Genomic DNA, 14,621 nt, shown 5'->3' on the forward strand with positions numbered 1-14,621 from the left:
ATATATATATATATATATATATATATATATATATATAATACACACATCACAATTATTCAGAATACAGGCAACTGTGCAGAAGTACCTGGGCAGCACAGTTAGTATTTGCTGGGTCATAAAAAGTGGGGTAAAGTGTAGAGATGGTGGGTAATGTATCCAAGTTAGTCAGAGAGAGAAAGGAGTTAGGTTACATATGAGGAAAATAAATTGTATGCATGTGTGAAATTCTCTAAGAATCAATAATATGTCATATTTTAAAGCATACTTTCTTACAAAGTAGGCAAGACCTATTCTTAAAATTTATTTTTGAAGTTTTTGTATTAATCATATATAATGATGGGATTCATTATGACATGTCCATAATGATTTTTTTACCATATTAATCTGTCATTACTCTGTCTTGTCTTCTTCCCAATCCCGCTGAACTCATTGTTCTCTGAAATTGTGCTTCACTTTCTTTCTTTTTCTGTATGTAAAGAAGTTATTTCAAATTTGATTATTTTCAGGAACATGGATGATGGGTAATTTACAGAATCATGGAAAACTTACAAATGTGTGCACTGCTGAAGAAAATGTGAAGTTTCACACTGATGGCACACTGAACATGTTATAAAATATCTACTGCTATGAGCTGGTAATATGACTCAGTAGGAAAAGATGATTGCTGCTAAGCCTAACAACTCCATGGAAGTCTGTGTGTGTGTGTGTGTGTGTGTGTGTGTGTGTGTGTGTGTGTGTGTATATACACATGAGTGTGTATGTACCATGGGGCACATGTGAAGGTCCAGAGGACAACATTAGACTTGGTTCTCTCCTTCTACTTTGTGGGTTCCAGGAAGTGTGCCTAGAATTGGAAGAAAGATGTAGTTGCTGACTTCATAGGTTTGGGACTGCCATCTACACTTTTTGGAAGCTTTGGAACGCTCTCTCTAGTGTAGCTATGACAGAGCAGCACTACTTAAATGAGAGAAATAGTAATGACCACATGATTCTGTGATGACAAATGTCATGAAAAGCAAGTGACTAAATAACAATTGGGAACTTTACCAGATTTCCCCATCTCAAGTAAAAGATTTACACAGAAGGAGATTAAGAACCTTCAGTTAGCTTTTCCTGTGACTTCCTTCATACTCAATGGGAATTTTTCTGTTGAGAAGTGTGTCAGGCCCTTTGTCACAGTAATAAGAATTTCCTGTCCTTACCATGAGGGACAATTATCTCATACATGGTCAGTGGGAACTGTATGCAATACAATGAATTTAGATCAGATGGATCTGTACTTTTAGTAGTTTATTTTTTCAGGGAAGTTTTAAGTTCTCACAAACTGTAATGAATGTAATCCACTGTTGATTCACTACTAAATCTAAATGTTAACTCTTGTATTCTGTTTGCCTGCCAGAGACAGACATGCTTCAATTGGCCTAACGGCATGCTAGCATCTCCTAGACAGAGAAATCTAATTACATTTTGACCACTGTTAAACTGTCTTATCACCATGCTTTAGGGTCTTCCCGTGTGAAAAACACTAGAGGAAGACTCTCTTCACCCCAAGAATTTTTTTGTGAGGATCAAATCTTAAAAACGATTGTAGGCCACTTTAAAAATAATTGTAGGCCACTTTAAAAGTTCAAATTGTTAAATGAAAAAAGTTAGTTATTTTTCATGGTGTCCATTGACATTTGTACAAAAAACCCCAGTATTTCTCATTATAGAATTCTAAATGGAATTTAACATTTAATTTAATGTTTATCATTACAATTCCCAGTATTCAAGTACCTTTGTTCTCCTAACTCAATAATGGGGTTGGTTATCATCATACAATATTGAATGAGATTCTCTTATATAAGCTTTCAATTATTCATGTTAATGGAAAACTTTAATGCAGAGCTTCTAATATGACAGCCTGTCAGAAAGTGATCTCAGGAAAAAGGAAGGGCCAGAGACCTGGAGCCTCCAATCTGAATAAATTTGTTGACATAGCTTTGTCAAGTGGTTGTCTTAAAGGTTTGAGGAACAGGAAGAACCCAGTTGAACTATACAATTAAGAGGAATTGGGAGTTCTGAGGCGGCATCTCCCAATTCCACAAGGCATTCAAAATTTTAGTTCAGTTGGATGTCCTACTTGGTAGAAGACAGTGTATTAGCAAGACAATAAATAGAGGTATGTACAGAAGAAGAAGCAGAAATCATAGTACTAATGCTCACTGCAAACTAGCACCAGGGGCAGAGACATCAGTAGTAGCAGCTACATACCATAGATAGTATATAACTTTAACTGGATGAGGAGAAAGAATTGCAGTATTATCAGAAGTAATGGATATGACTGATTGACTGTGTGCCAGGCATCATTCAAATATGTTTGCTTGCTATAATTCTTTTAATTCCTGCCAGGCAGTGGTGGCACACACCTTTAATATCAACACTTGGGAGGAAGAGGCCAGCAGATTTCTAAGTTTGAGGCCAGCCTGGTGGTCTACAGAGTGAGTTCCAGGACAGCCAGGGCTACACAGAGAAACCCTGTCTCAAAAAAACAAAAGAGAGAGAGAGAGAGAGAGAGAGAGAGAGAGAGAGAGAGAAGGGAAGAGAGAAAAAAAGAAAAAATCCCATAATGATTTTGTTATTATGACAGTCTCTTTATTTTAGGGAATATTTTCATTAAAAACATATTTCATCAAAATCCAGCAGCAGGCCAATTGGTAGATATATGGTGTTTACAGTTTAGAGGTGCCTGCTGGTCACCTGGCTGCGGCTGATCAAGCTCTTCTTGGCAATGCTGTCTTCAAAGGCACTTTTGGCATCTTCCAGTAGAGACAGCTTCTGGGATAAAGAAGAGAACATAGAGATCACTATGTGTTATGGGTTTCACAAACAGAAGGGAGAAGTAGAAGGTAAAACAGAAAGATGGAAAGAATAAAAATTGACCACATCACATACCAACATCTATATGATGAAACAAGACAAGGGGAAAGTCTACTTGCAGTAGGAACATCTTTATAAACTATAGAAAAGGTTGCTAAAAAGAAAATGGAATCTTTTCCCCTGGAGAAATTTAATGGCAGAACTAATAACTTCCACAGCAAATGATAAAGGTAAAGCCTGAATAAGGAACGAATAAGCCTCCTGAGTCCTTTTTCACTATAATTTTATAAAGTAATTTATTTTTTTTTAATATCTCAGATCTGTGTTCACGAAGAGAGGGAATAATCTTCGTGTCCAAATAATTGGAACCTGTTTCCTTGAAGATATGCCTTAGTGACCTTGAAGACTGTAACAAAAGAATATGAAGGTCAAAAAATATTAGAAGCCAATGCACTTCTCCTTGTGAATGAATATAGTAACTAATGCTTGAACTGAATCATTATAATTGACCCAAAATGCAGTGTTCAATATTGATGCAAATATGTTGCTTCTAAGGTTATAGGTAAAACAAAATAGAATATTTTTTTAATTCAACAAGTAAACTTGGTGACCTATAAGCATCTGATTTAATTCATGTAAATGTTAATTCTGTGGAAGAAAGATACCATCTGTAATTCAGAATTGGACTTTTGCAAACCTCAAATTGTTTCTTGTCAGAGGTGACTGACTATCTTAAGTGCTGTCCTCTTCAGGGGCAAAATGACTTACACATACTGCTGAAGTTAACATGAACACAAAGCAAATGGTGCTTGTTGTATCATTTGAGAAAAGTCCTCTACCTCAACATGTTGGTAAAATAACATAAAGGCATGTGAATAAAATCATGAAATCTACATTCATGTGTATCTGCTACACGTAAGTTTGCATATTGGGTGTCCATTGGTAGGTATGTTAATGAGGTTAATAATTAGAATTTCTCCAAAAATAATTTCAAAGTAAAGGAGCATAATTCTCATACTCTTTATTATGTGCCAGGAAGTGATAGAGCATTTCGATAAATTTATTGTTTCAAATATTTTCATTTTGTTGAATTCTTTAAGTTCATGCACAAAATTAGGAAATATGTCTTGCCTTGAACAAATTTTGTAAATCATAGTTCTGCCATTAATTAACCTGGTGACATGGTTACCTTATATATGATACCTCTGTTTTGTTTCTTCACTTATAAAATATGTATAAAGATATGTCAGTACACTTGTGAGGGTGAGATCAATTCATAGGGTGAGCAGCGTGTGATATGCATCAATGAAGATCATATTTTAAATGAATACCTGGAAGCAGTACCCTGTAATTTAGGCTAAGAAAGGCTAGGCAGTTACAAAGGAACAAGTATTTCTTTCTAGCATTAATTTCTGCCTAGATTGACTGTTGAATACAGATATGAAATTGTCTACACATTTTCTTTATATGCATTTTCTTATCATTCCAATCTTGCAGACCTGGGGTGTTGTGTCAGTTTAAACTGTGTCAGTTCTATAATCAACCATATAATTTTTAATTTCTCCTCTGGTACCTAATTGGAGGTTGAATAAGTCACTTAATCCACTTCTACCCTTCCCAGTCATCTGTAATAGAAGAAAACTGATGGTCATCTAATATGTTGCATGGAATTGTGGGTAAAGCCAAATTAGTAATCGCTATGATTAACACAGAAGAGGCTTGCTATTCACTAAGTAATATGTTCACAGTTCCCCTTTATTGCAATATATATTTGATCATTTTTGGACTTCTTGTAATTAAATCCTTTGTTGAAAGAAAGCAAAAGAAACATGATTTCAACTTAATACACACATTTTTCTTGATTGAAAACTTGTACTGATTAAAAAATGAAATGGCTTAGTAAATTAGTCTATTCATGTACTTATGCCCAAGATGGTATGTCATGCCCTAGAATGTCACTTATCAAATATTATTTAGTTTAATTTAGAAGATTTAATGCCTACCTAATTAAAAGCACCATGCCAAATATAAGCAAAGGGGGAAGAAAGGTGTAAATAAGTTAGATACAGTTCTGGTATATTATGGCTTAAAATTCACTGGTTAACAGAAACAGAGCAATAAAAGCCTTTGAAGAGGTACACATTCAAAGTATTATGAGATTAGAAAAGAAAGATTTGCTCTAAGTGGGATGAACTAGAGAGGTCCCTGATTCAGCCTGAAGCTCTGCTGTTGAGAAACAGTTTAGATTTGAGGATGCTTAGAATTCTCTTCATGGACATGAAATCCAAGGTGTTTTTGTGCATCTGTGTTTGTATTTGTTTGTAAATGACACAGAAGTCAGTGCAGTAGTAAACAAATACAAGAACGTTAAGTTATCATTACACTGAAGAAGGACTTAATTCCTAGGCCAAGGCCCTTGGATTTTACTTTGGATATATTAGGGAAACATCAAATTTCTTGGAGCAAAGGAGAGAAAGATCCATAGTTTGTATAAGAAAGATGTTTCTGATACCAGTGTGTAATGTGTGCATGAAGTGTATTTGGAGGCATAGTACAATTATAGACACTAAAATATGAATGTTCTAAGCAAAATCTATGAATGTCACTTTATTGTCACATTAAAGACTAGCCACTGGTAAAGATCTAAGAGATACAGAAAATTGACATGCATTTATAAGATTACTTCAAGAAAACACAAAGGCTCGAAAGAGAAAAACAACAACTTAGGTTCTGAAAAATATATATAATTCAGTTTAATTCAAAATGTCCATTGTTATGGTTTCAGAAAAGAACCTGAAAATGGTTCGATGTCTGACTTCATTATGGCTTTGGGCTAGTAAGAACGTTGTTTTCTTACACAATAAATCCATTTTTAAAATGGCCATTACCTATGACAGAGCTAGTCCTGAGGAACTTACTCTCAGTGCTTCTTGCTTATCTTTAACTACATAAAGTTTCTCCATTTTTTAAAACTACTCCATAGGCATAGACTGGAGGGTGTATAGAATTACAGATCTCAAGGCAAGTTGTGCTTTATATTTCATCTTTTAGAAGTATGAATTCGTATTGTTGACAGAAGTGATGAAAGTCCTTGATTCAGACTCACTGAAAATGAGCATAGTTGGTTTTTTTACTTAGTAGGTTGTTTGCTGCCAGATATCTCTGGTCTAGGGCATCATGGTTAAAATTCTTCTCAACATTATAAGAATAACATTTCTGTGTGTTTATTGTTGAGCTATATTGATATATTTATGTATTGATATATTAATTGAGCTATAATCATATATACCATCATTTAGCTATATGTGTCTGTCAGTTTTTGACATACATTAGTAGTTAAATAATCAGTTATTTATTGAAGTGGAATCACTCACAGGCCATTTGTACCTTGTCTAGCTAGCCATCTTGTTCTCAATATCCTTTGTCCCTGCTTCAACGTGCTGGAAGCATAGGTGGCTATGACATATGTCTTACTTTTTAGTGTGGATGCTGGCAGTCCAAACTTCAGTCTTCATGCTTGCCCAGCAAGTGCTTTATCCACTGAGCTATCTCCCTGGCCACATGCTATTCGTTTTAATAGCATATTTGTTTGTATAATTTTGAATTATAATTTAATTAATTTTTGCCCTTCCCTTTCCTTCCTCTAAACCCAACTAAAAACCACTTCCAGCTCTCTTTCAAATATAAAGCCTTTTTTTTCAACAATTGCTATTGCATGTGTTGTATTCCTAAATTTAACCTGCTGAGGTCATATAATGCTAATTGTATGTATGATATCAGCAGTGACCATTTGGTGCCGGAAAATTAACCAAATTAACTGGTTAATTGGTTTACTCACCCTCTTGAAAATCCATCTCCCACTCTTGGATTTACTCAGTTGCCTATGGTTCTTTGGGTGGAGTTGATTCCTCATGGACTTCTTGCTGTCCAATTTGGCATGTTCATTTTCTTAAAAACAGACTCTTTTGTTGTTGTTGTTGTTGTTGTTGTTGTTGTTGTTACTTATCTGGATACCATCGAATCAACCTTTAGGTTAGGGTTTTATTTTGTATTCTAGACTGATCTGACCTTGAACTCATCATCCTCCTGACTTAACCTTGCAAGAGCTTCGAATAAAAGTATGGACAAGTAATGTATCTGGCCTTAAGACCATTCTCTTAAATTATTTTCCACTTGCCTCCATCCATTGTGTTCTATGTACAGTTATTCAGAAAATTCTGGTTTTTTTCCTTGCTAACACTTGCATCTCAACATATTTCCTTTGTTTATTTATGCTGCCATCACTCCCTTGCCCAACTGCCATCATTTCTTTTTTTTTTTTTTTTAGGGTTTTTTTTTTTAATTTCTTTTTTTTTTTTTTGAACATGAAATGCTTTTTTATAGCATGTTTTACAAGGGGAGGGGGTAAGAGGGTCCAGGTGGTGGAAAAGTACAAAATCTTCTTGGCCTGTGCCTTGAAACATGTCATGGTCTATATGGTACACTGCCTTGAATTATGATCTACCTGCAGTTCTTCAGAAGATATGGTACACTGCTTGAGTTATGGTCTCCCTGCTATTCTTAAGAAGACATGGTACTCTGCTTTGAGTCTATCTGCAGTTGCTAAGCAGGATCTTGCAGCTGCCAAGCTTCAGAGGACATTGTGCAGGTGGGGAAAGGTAGGGGGTAAGGGTAAGGGCGAGGCTCCTGGCTTCTGGTCCATCTGGGTTAGAACTTCTAATAGCAGGCATCACGGGTGATTCAATTTTACCTGGGATGCTGCGTGAGTTCAAGCTCCTGGGAGTCCCTGTTTTTTCTTGGTTTTCTGCGGTTGGGTACGGAGCTGCTGCCTGCGACCTGCTCTAGGCTCGGTCCCAAACCGGAAGTCCTCCTGCCATCATTTCTTAAGTTAACTTTCCTGGTTGATAGCTCTTCCCTCCACATTTCTCTTACATCATTTATAATTAATAAACAATATTTATGGAGTTTTAGAAAATTCAAATCTAATAATGTTTATAGTGATTCAACTGCCTCTCACCTCTAGTCTAAAGTATAGAATTATCGACACCAATCACATTAGAGCTCCTGGCACTTCTTTCTCTTTGCTTAATTCCTTCGTGTTCATCTGCTCTTTGTCATCTTTGTCTTCAAGGCTCAGTTTTCCCTGCACTGTCACCCAGCCCACTCTCTGAATGCCTCTGCCCACATCATTTCAGTCTAGAAGACATCTTTGAGCTCCTAGCTGCTCTTCACAAGGTCTAGTAACCTTTTCTGGAAGTTTTCTGATACCTCCCATGCTCCTCACTCAGCCTGACTATCCAATTGTTAATTCAATGGCAGGCACTTTCTAGTCCAACATCACACACACACTATGTTGTATTTTCTACTTCAATGAAGAATTCTTTTTACTCTTAAGATCTTTGAAGACAGAGACAATTTTTTTTTTCTACTAGTTTGGACCAAATATAAACTATGGCTAAAATTTAGTATAAAATAATCATATCCAAAACAGTGTAATTGTTGAATGAACAGAGTGGACTTTAATGAGAATACTGAATTCTCCCTTCAGACCCTGTCCTCCTTTCAGTGTGTCCCCTTCATTACTCTGCTATCTTGAGCAGATTATTTCCTCTATTTGTTTTTTCTTAGATCAGGAAATAGTGAGATAATTATACGCGGTCCGTCTTTGTTGTGGGAGTTAAATGAGTAAACATGCAAAGCAGTGAACTTTTCAGAATGTGTTTTCTATAAATGTTACTTCCTCTATTTCCCATTTATATGCACAGTTTATTCTGTTAAGAAAGCCCCATTCTGCCTGGGTGAAAACTTCACGCTACCTCATTATATCTTCTCCTTGGGCATACAGATTGTCATTTTTCCTCTTTGTCAAAATGCTTTGAAAGGCTGTTAATGAGTCATTTTAGTATTGAAGGGATTATTATCGTATTTTTCTTCATCGATTTGTTGCTGTTGTTGATGTTTGCAATGGTTCAGGGAAATAGTTGGCTTACTGGTACCAAGAGATTGACATTTTCCTGCTGGTGAGGCCTGACCTGTGTACTGGTTTGTGCTGACTCACATTGACATCCTAGGACTGTGTGGCTGTGTGCATTCTTCCATACACAGTTCCGTAAATTCATCACATGTGACCGCCAATCCAAATCCTGCATGTTTTTAAAATGTCTCTAACTTGTCTTTTAAAAGGTAAGCACCAGAATAATGAGGTTAAAGGTGTGACTCTTGGTTTTAATACTAAAATACAACCATTACCAGATGTCTATTTTTAAATGAGTTTTCATTTTCGTGCATGGGGTGTTTTGTGTGTTGAGCTAGCAGCAGTGTAAGAATTTACATGTCCAAAAGCCTTTGAAGTTAATTCTCTGTCCAGCTGAGAGGTTGAATATGGTACAATGCACTTCTTGAATCTGCAGTCAGGCAAATGTACTTCTTTCTTTCAGCCTGCCCTGGCTACCATGAGATCAAAACAAAACAAAACACCATCAGCAACAAAAAGTAGTTAAAGACAGATCACATTCATTCCTTAAAGCCAAGTGTCCCGAGGCAGCACACTACGGTGGTGAGGAACTGAATCATGTTTCCCAAGTCTGTGGTTCTATTCGGTTTGTTTTCCTAAGTTAATTTGGTGCCTTGCAGCTCATCTGCCTCACAACGTGAGGGGGAGCTGGCATTAGAAAGCTAACCTCAGAATACAAATGAGGGGCTAAAAGTTGTGATGTTAGCAAAGAATAAACTCTTTACAAAAGCCAAAAATATGCCCTATACCAACTAAAGTAACATCAGCTTTCTTAGATACCCAGATGTTCATACTAGAGAAAGCAAGAGCTGCTTGCCATGAAACGGCTTTTCCCCTGTTTCTGTGTTTTTTTTAAACAGCAAAGTGTAGCACTGCTCTTGTTTTTGCATTTCTCAGATACCATTTATCCATCTATTCAGAATATTCTTCCTACAATAAATATCTCCTTCATTGATTTCCCTACCTGGGTTTCCTTGAACAATTGATACTTCTTACCTTGTATCCAGATCAAATTCCAGAGCGTTCATTAGGCTTCTCAGTTCTGTAGTTATTGGAGAGATTATTAAAACATATTTTATTGACAAAACAAATACTTCCCCATTTTTCTCTGAAATGGGGCACAATGGGACCTCACAGTTTAAAGTTGGTGTTCCTTATTGAACTACTGGAAACTGCAGTGACATCAAGGCCACTGAGTTAAAACACACACAAACACACATATACACACACACCACTTACAACATGTGTAACCTCCCAGCTGTGACTTCTGAGTCCCATCGACGGTGATGCTGTGCATTTTCATGGAGGTACTTGAGTAATTTGATTGCTAAGACTAGACTCTGTGAAGGTTGGCCAGTAGACATGAAAACAAAGAGGAGGAAGGATCAGGGAGACACTCATGATTCTAGAACACTAACAGAAAAAAGAGGAAGCGATTCCAGTGAGAAGGTCACTGCCTTCACCTTCATAGCTGATGAAGGTGATGTCCCAGATTACATTATCTAAACCATAATAAGTCAATGATCTTTCGAGATTCATTTTCACAACCTAAGTCCAGAGGCAAAGAAGAAAATGAATATAAAGTGCCGGATTTTCTTAAGCCTTAAAATAGGTAATAACAAAATTCCCTATAGGATTTTTTTTTAAAGTTAACAAACTAGAAAATATAAGTCCCAAGGAAATCTTATTTTCCCAGTTGAAGTGGCCTCTACTAATTTGATTTATGAGAATATTGTAGCAAAGACAAGATGTTGTTATAAGAAATTAATTTTCCTGGTCTCTAGAAAACTAATAATAATGATAGTGGTAAGTATTTCTGATGTCACACAGCAGTGTCTTCAACATACTCAAAGAGTGAACACCACCACGGGAGCCAAAGCCATTCTTCCAAAGGAACTTTGACTTTCAAATGCAGCTGGATGCCTGACACAGCTGATCGACTCTCTGCCCTAGACATGAATATTAAAGATAGGTAGGTCTAAAATGGAGATAAATTCTCTGAATCTGTATAGGCACAAACATAACTGCCATTCTGGAATGATTATAGAACTGTAGACAGAAAGATTAGCAGCCATTAAACTCTTAGGTATATTTTACTAAAAGGTAAGTATTCCAAGTTTATCATAGAGAGAGTTGCCTTGTCTCACATCTTAGAAGGAATTTACCTGTGGTTTTTTTTCACTTCTCTTCCTTCTTCTGTCTCTTTCATCTTTCACATTTGCTTTTATTTTTTTCACTCATGTAAGTAAGTTGAAATTACTTACAAAGTGCAAATTTATGTTGAAAGGATATTTTAGATGTAAGGTAAAAGAAAAAACAGTTAGGAAAGAAAGTAGACACTGTTAACAAGGAGTATGCATGAGATAGTAACTGTCATCATTCACAAAATATATTAAAATAGATATAATATAATAGACAACTGAGCCTTTTAGTAAAGTCATGTTTAAAGCAGGGCCAATCTAATGTGCTTTAGCATGTTTTTGCTACAACATACTGCTAAATCAAATTAGTAGCAGCCATTTCAACTTAAAAATAAAATTTCCTTGGGACTTACTTATATTCTCTAGTTTGTTAATTATTTTAATCCTACAGGAAATTTTATTATTATCCATTTTTATATACTAGTAGAGTATACTATACTTTATTACAATAGTATATTGTATATACTATGCTAACTATGATAGTATACTGTTATACTAGAGAGGAATTTGATGGTGTCATATGAAAGTCATGTCTAAAGCATGGCTAAAAAAACATACTTTAGCATTAGAATAATAGTTTCATAAACCAAATACATACCACCTCTTATATAGGCTCCTATACATGCAAGGTATTTGTAATGTTCCCTTACACTACTATGACCTGAAAAGAAAGAGAATAACAAAAGATATTTTGAGAGGGCATGGATAGGAGTGCTTGTTTGTACAGCCTCCATCTTTAAAAATGTAAATAGAAGAGAATTTAATGTAAAGGTCCTCTTGTTTATAATACTTTGAGGACTGTACATAGACTTATCTGCAGCTGGATACAGAAGTAGATTCTTTAGGTAATCACATTAGTTTTAATTCTCAAAACAACTTCAGAACAATCTATTGGCATGGGACTGATTTTGAGTCATATAAATAGTTAAAACATCGTTCCTACCTCATTTTGGTGGTCTATCTTAATGGAAGTAAAGGGGTATGCTATGGGCAACATAGACAGACTAAACCATTTGTAAATTCTTTGACAAAACTTGTGGCAACTGCTCATTTTTGATTTCTGGAGAAATTTTATTTCCCTGTGGCTGAGATGACACAGTCACTAAAGGATTTGCAGCAGTCACCAAGACCTGAGTTCTATCCCAGCAACCACAGGTAAATCAGTTGTAGCAGTATGCAGTTGTAATTTTAGCACTAGGGAGGCAGAGATGGGAGGATACCAGGAGATTTATGAATAACTAGCCCAGCATAATTGATAAGACTTTGATATATACAGATATTTTGTCTCAAAATAACAAAAAAAAGATGTTCGTGTGTTTAGGGGTGGCTAATGATTAACAAAAACACTAGACCCTTATTTCTGGCCTCTTTGTGCATGAACACACCTTGCATACATTCATGTACCTGTAATACAATATGTACGAACACACACACTCATGGATGCATGGAGAAAATCATTCAAGAATTCATACACATACACAGCCAATTAGAAAGATTAGTAGATTAGAATGAAGTCAAGTCAATATAGTCAATATAATGGAGAGGCAAAACTTGAAGAGCCAGAAGGCAGAGTTCATAGATTTCTGTGGGTGTATTTGTCAAATATCATGCTTTTTGAGAGGGCATGGATAGGAGTGGTTGCAGTGTCGTGCTTCCTAAGATATGCAGATATCCTCTCATCACAGAAATCATATGAAACAAATGCAGAGAAGTAAGGCTACCCTAATGTGGAGTGCATGTTTGTCTTTTGTATATAGATAATAGCATAGAAAACCTACATTCTTTTCTTTAAAAAATAATTGTCAGCATTTAAAAGTTCTCAATGTATATATAAATAATGTTATTTATTTCATTCTCATATTTTGATGATGAAAAATTATCTAGAAAACTATATTTCCATAAAAGAAATCCAAGAACATATTTTGTTCTGAGTTCCACTATTTAAAATTTATTCTCTGTATACTTCTGAGAATATTTGTTCTCGGTATGCATCAGTCAAAAAGAGCTAACTATAGAGGCTGGAGGGTGGGTAAGAGCACTGACTGGACATGAGGCAGATCTGCATTTTATTCCCAGCAACAACAATGTGTCTCACAACCACCTGTAACTCTATTTCTAGGAGATCTGATACCCACTCCTGTCCTCTGCTGACACCGTGCACACACAGTGCACAGATACATATGCAGGCGAATGCTCAAACATATAAAACAAAAACAATAAATAAATGTTTAAAAAAAAAGAAGAGCTAACTACACAATGGAGGTGAATGAATTAATTTACTGGATGTATTATAAGAATTATGTATTTGAATGTTAGGAAATACATGTCCCATCAAACAGCAATTATCTTTTAATGCCATCTATTTATTAAAGTATTTATCATTCAGAGAGATCCTCCCATATTCCACACAAATACCAGATTATCACAATCCTGGCATAAAGCAAATACTTTTGTGAGATCGATTGCAGAAAGGGCTTGTTCCGAACTAGTTATGATGTTCTCTGAGCCTCAGACCCATTGTGGACATACTGATATGGGAACTGAAACAAGGAAGCAATACATTTAGGTAGAGAGACAAACAGTGCATTTATTTGTTTAAAAGAGGAAGGAAAAGGAAAGAATTTATCATTGCTGAAGGCATATAAAGGAAGGAGAATAGAAGCTCTAGACGCTCTTTGGTTTTATTTTAAGTAGAGAGGTCAGTGATAGATTATAGTGGTGAATAATAGAGCATCCTCTTTCTAGGATTAGTAACTGTGAGTAAATGATCTATAGTATATACATGCACCTCTTCCTCAGACTCTATGCAAAGCAATGAGTTCTTATATTAGAAATTTTACTTCCATCAGACATAAAGGTGAGTCCTCTAGGGTAAGAATTGTTTACTTTAGTTATAGATGAAGAAATCATTTCAGAGAGCCTGAGTGTGGGGTTCAGCCTTCAGTTATTACCATCAGCCTTGCTGTGTGAATTAAATAGAGGAAAAGCGCATATAGAAATGAGGAGAAAGTTGGTGATATTGATAAACAAGGAGACTAGTACCTGTTATGATTTGAAGTCTATAATTAATCAGCTTCATCCTCGTATTGAACATAGCATTTAAAACATCAGATTTCAATGACACATACTTTTTTGAACTAAGGTTCACTTGAAAATACAAACAATAAGCTAAATGCATGCCTACTCCTATTTGGGGGAGGGTCTCAGTTTTGAACAACGTTAGTTTCTCTATGATAAACATGCTTTAAAACAATTACAATTATGGATTCCTACATTACTTCTGGTGATAGTGGCAATTCGTTCAAGCAGGAAAAAATGCTTGACTTTTCTCAATTCACCTAAGTCAGTGTAACTTTGGGGTATTAGTAAATGAATCTGCTACTTATGAATGTTTTCTTTTCCATAGGAGATTTTGTAGACTTGGGCTAAAAGAAAATAGACTCTTCCAGGTCACAAATGATAAATAGAGAAAATGGTATCTTCCCTCCATTGTGTGGGTGTAACATGTTATCCTAACATGTTCAGTGTGGTAGGTCTTGTCACAAGAG

The 14,621-nt window shown here is 35.7% G+C and overlaps 1 protein-coding gene across 1 annotated transcript in view; it reads left to right on the forward strand.

Annotated features, from left to right (window-relative positions):
* Positions 1–14,621, forward strand: part of Alcam (activated leukocyte cell adhesion molecule) — a 191,514-nt gene that overhangs the window by 25,896 nt on the left and 150,997 nt on the right. The gene's annotated exons all lie outside the window — the stretch shown is intronic.

This window comes from Grammomys surdaster, unplaced genomic scaffold (assembly GCF_004785775.1).
Source record: "Grammomys surdaster isolate TR1022 unplaced genomic scaffold, NIH_TR_1.0 126066, whole genome shotgun sequence".
Lineage (NCBI taxonomy): Eukaryota > Metazoa > Chordata > Mammalia > Rodentia > Muridae > Grammomys > Grammomys surdaster.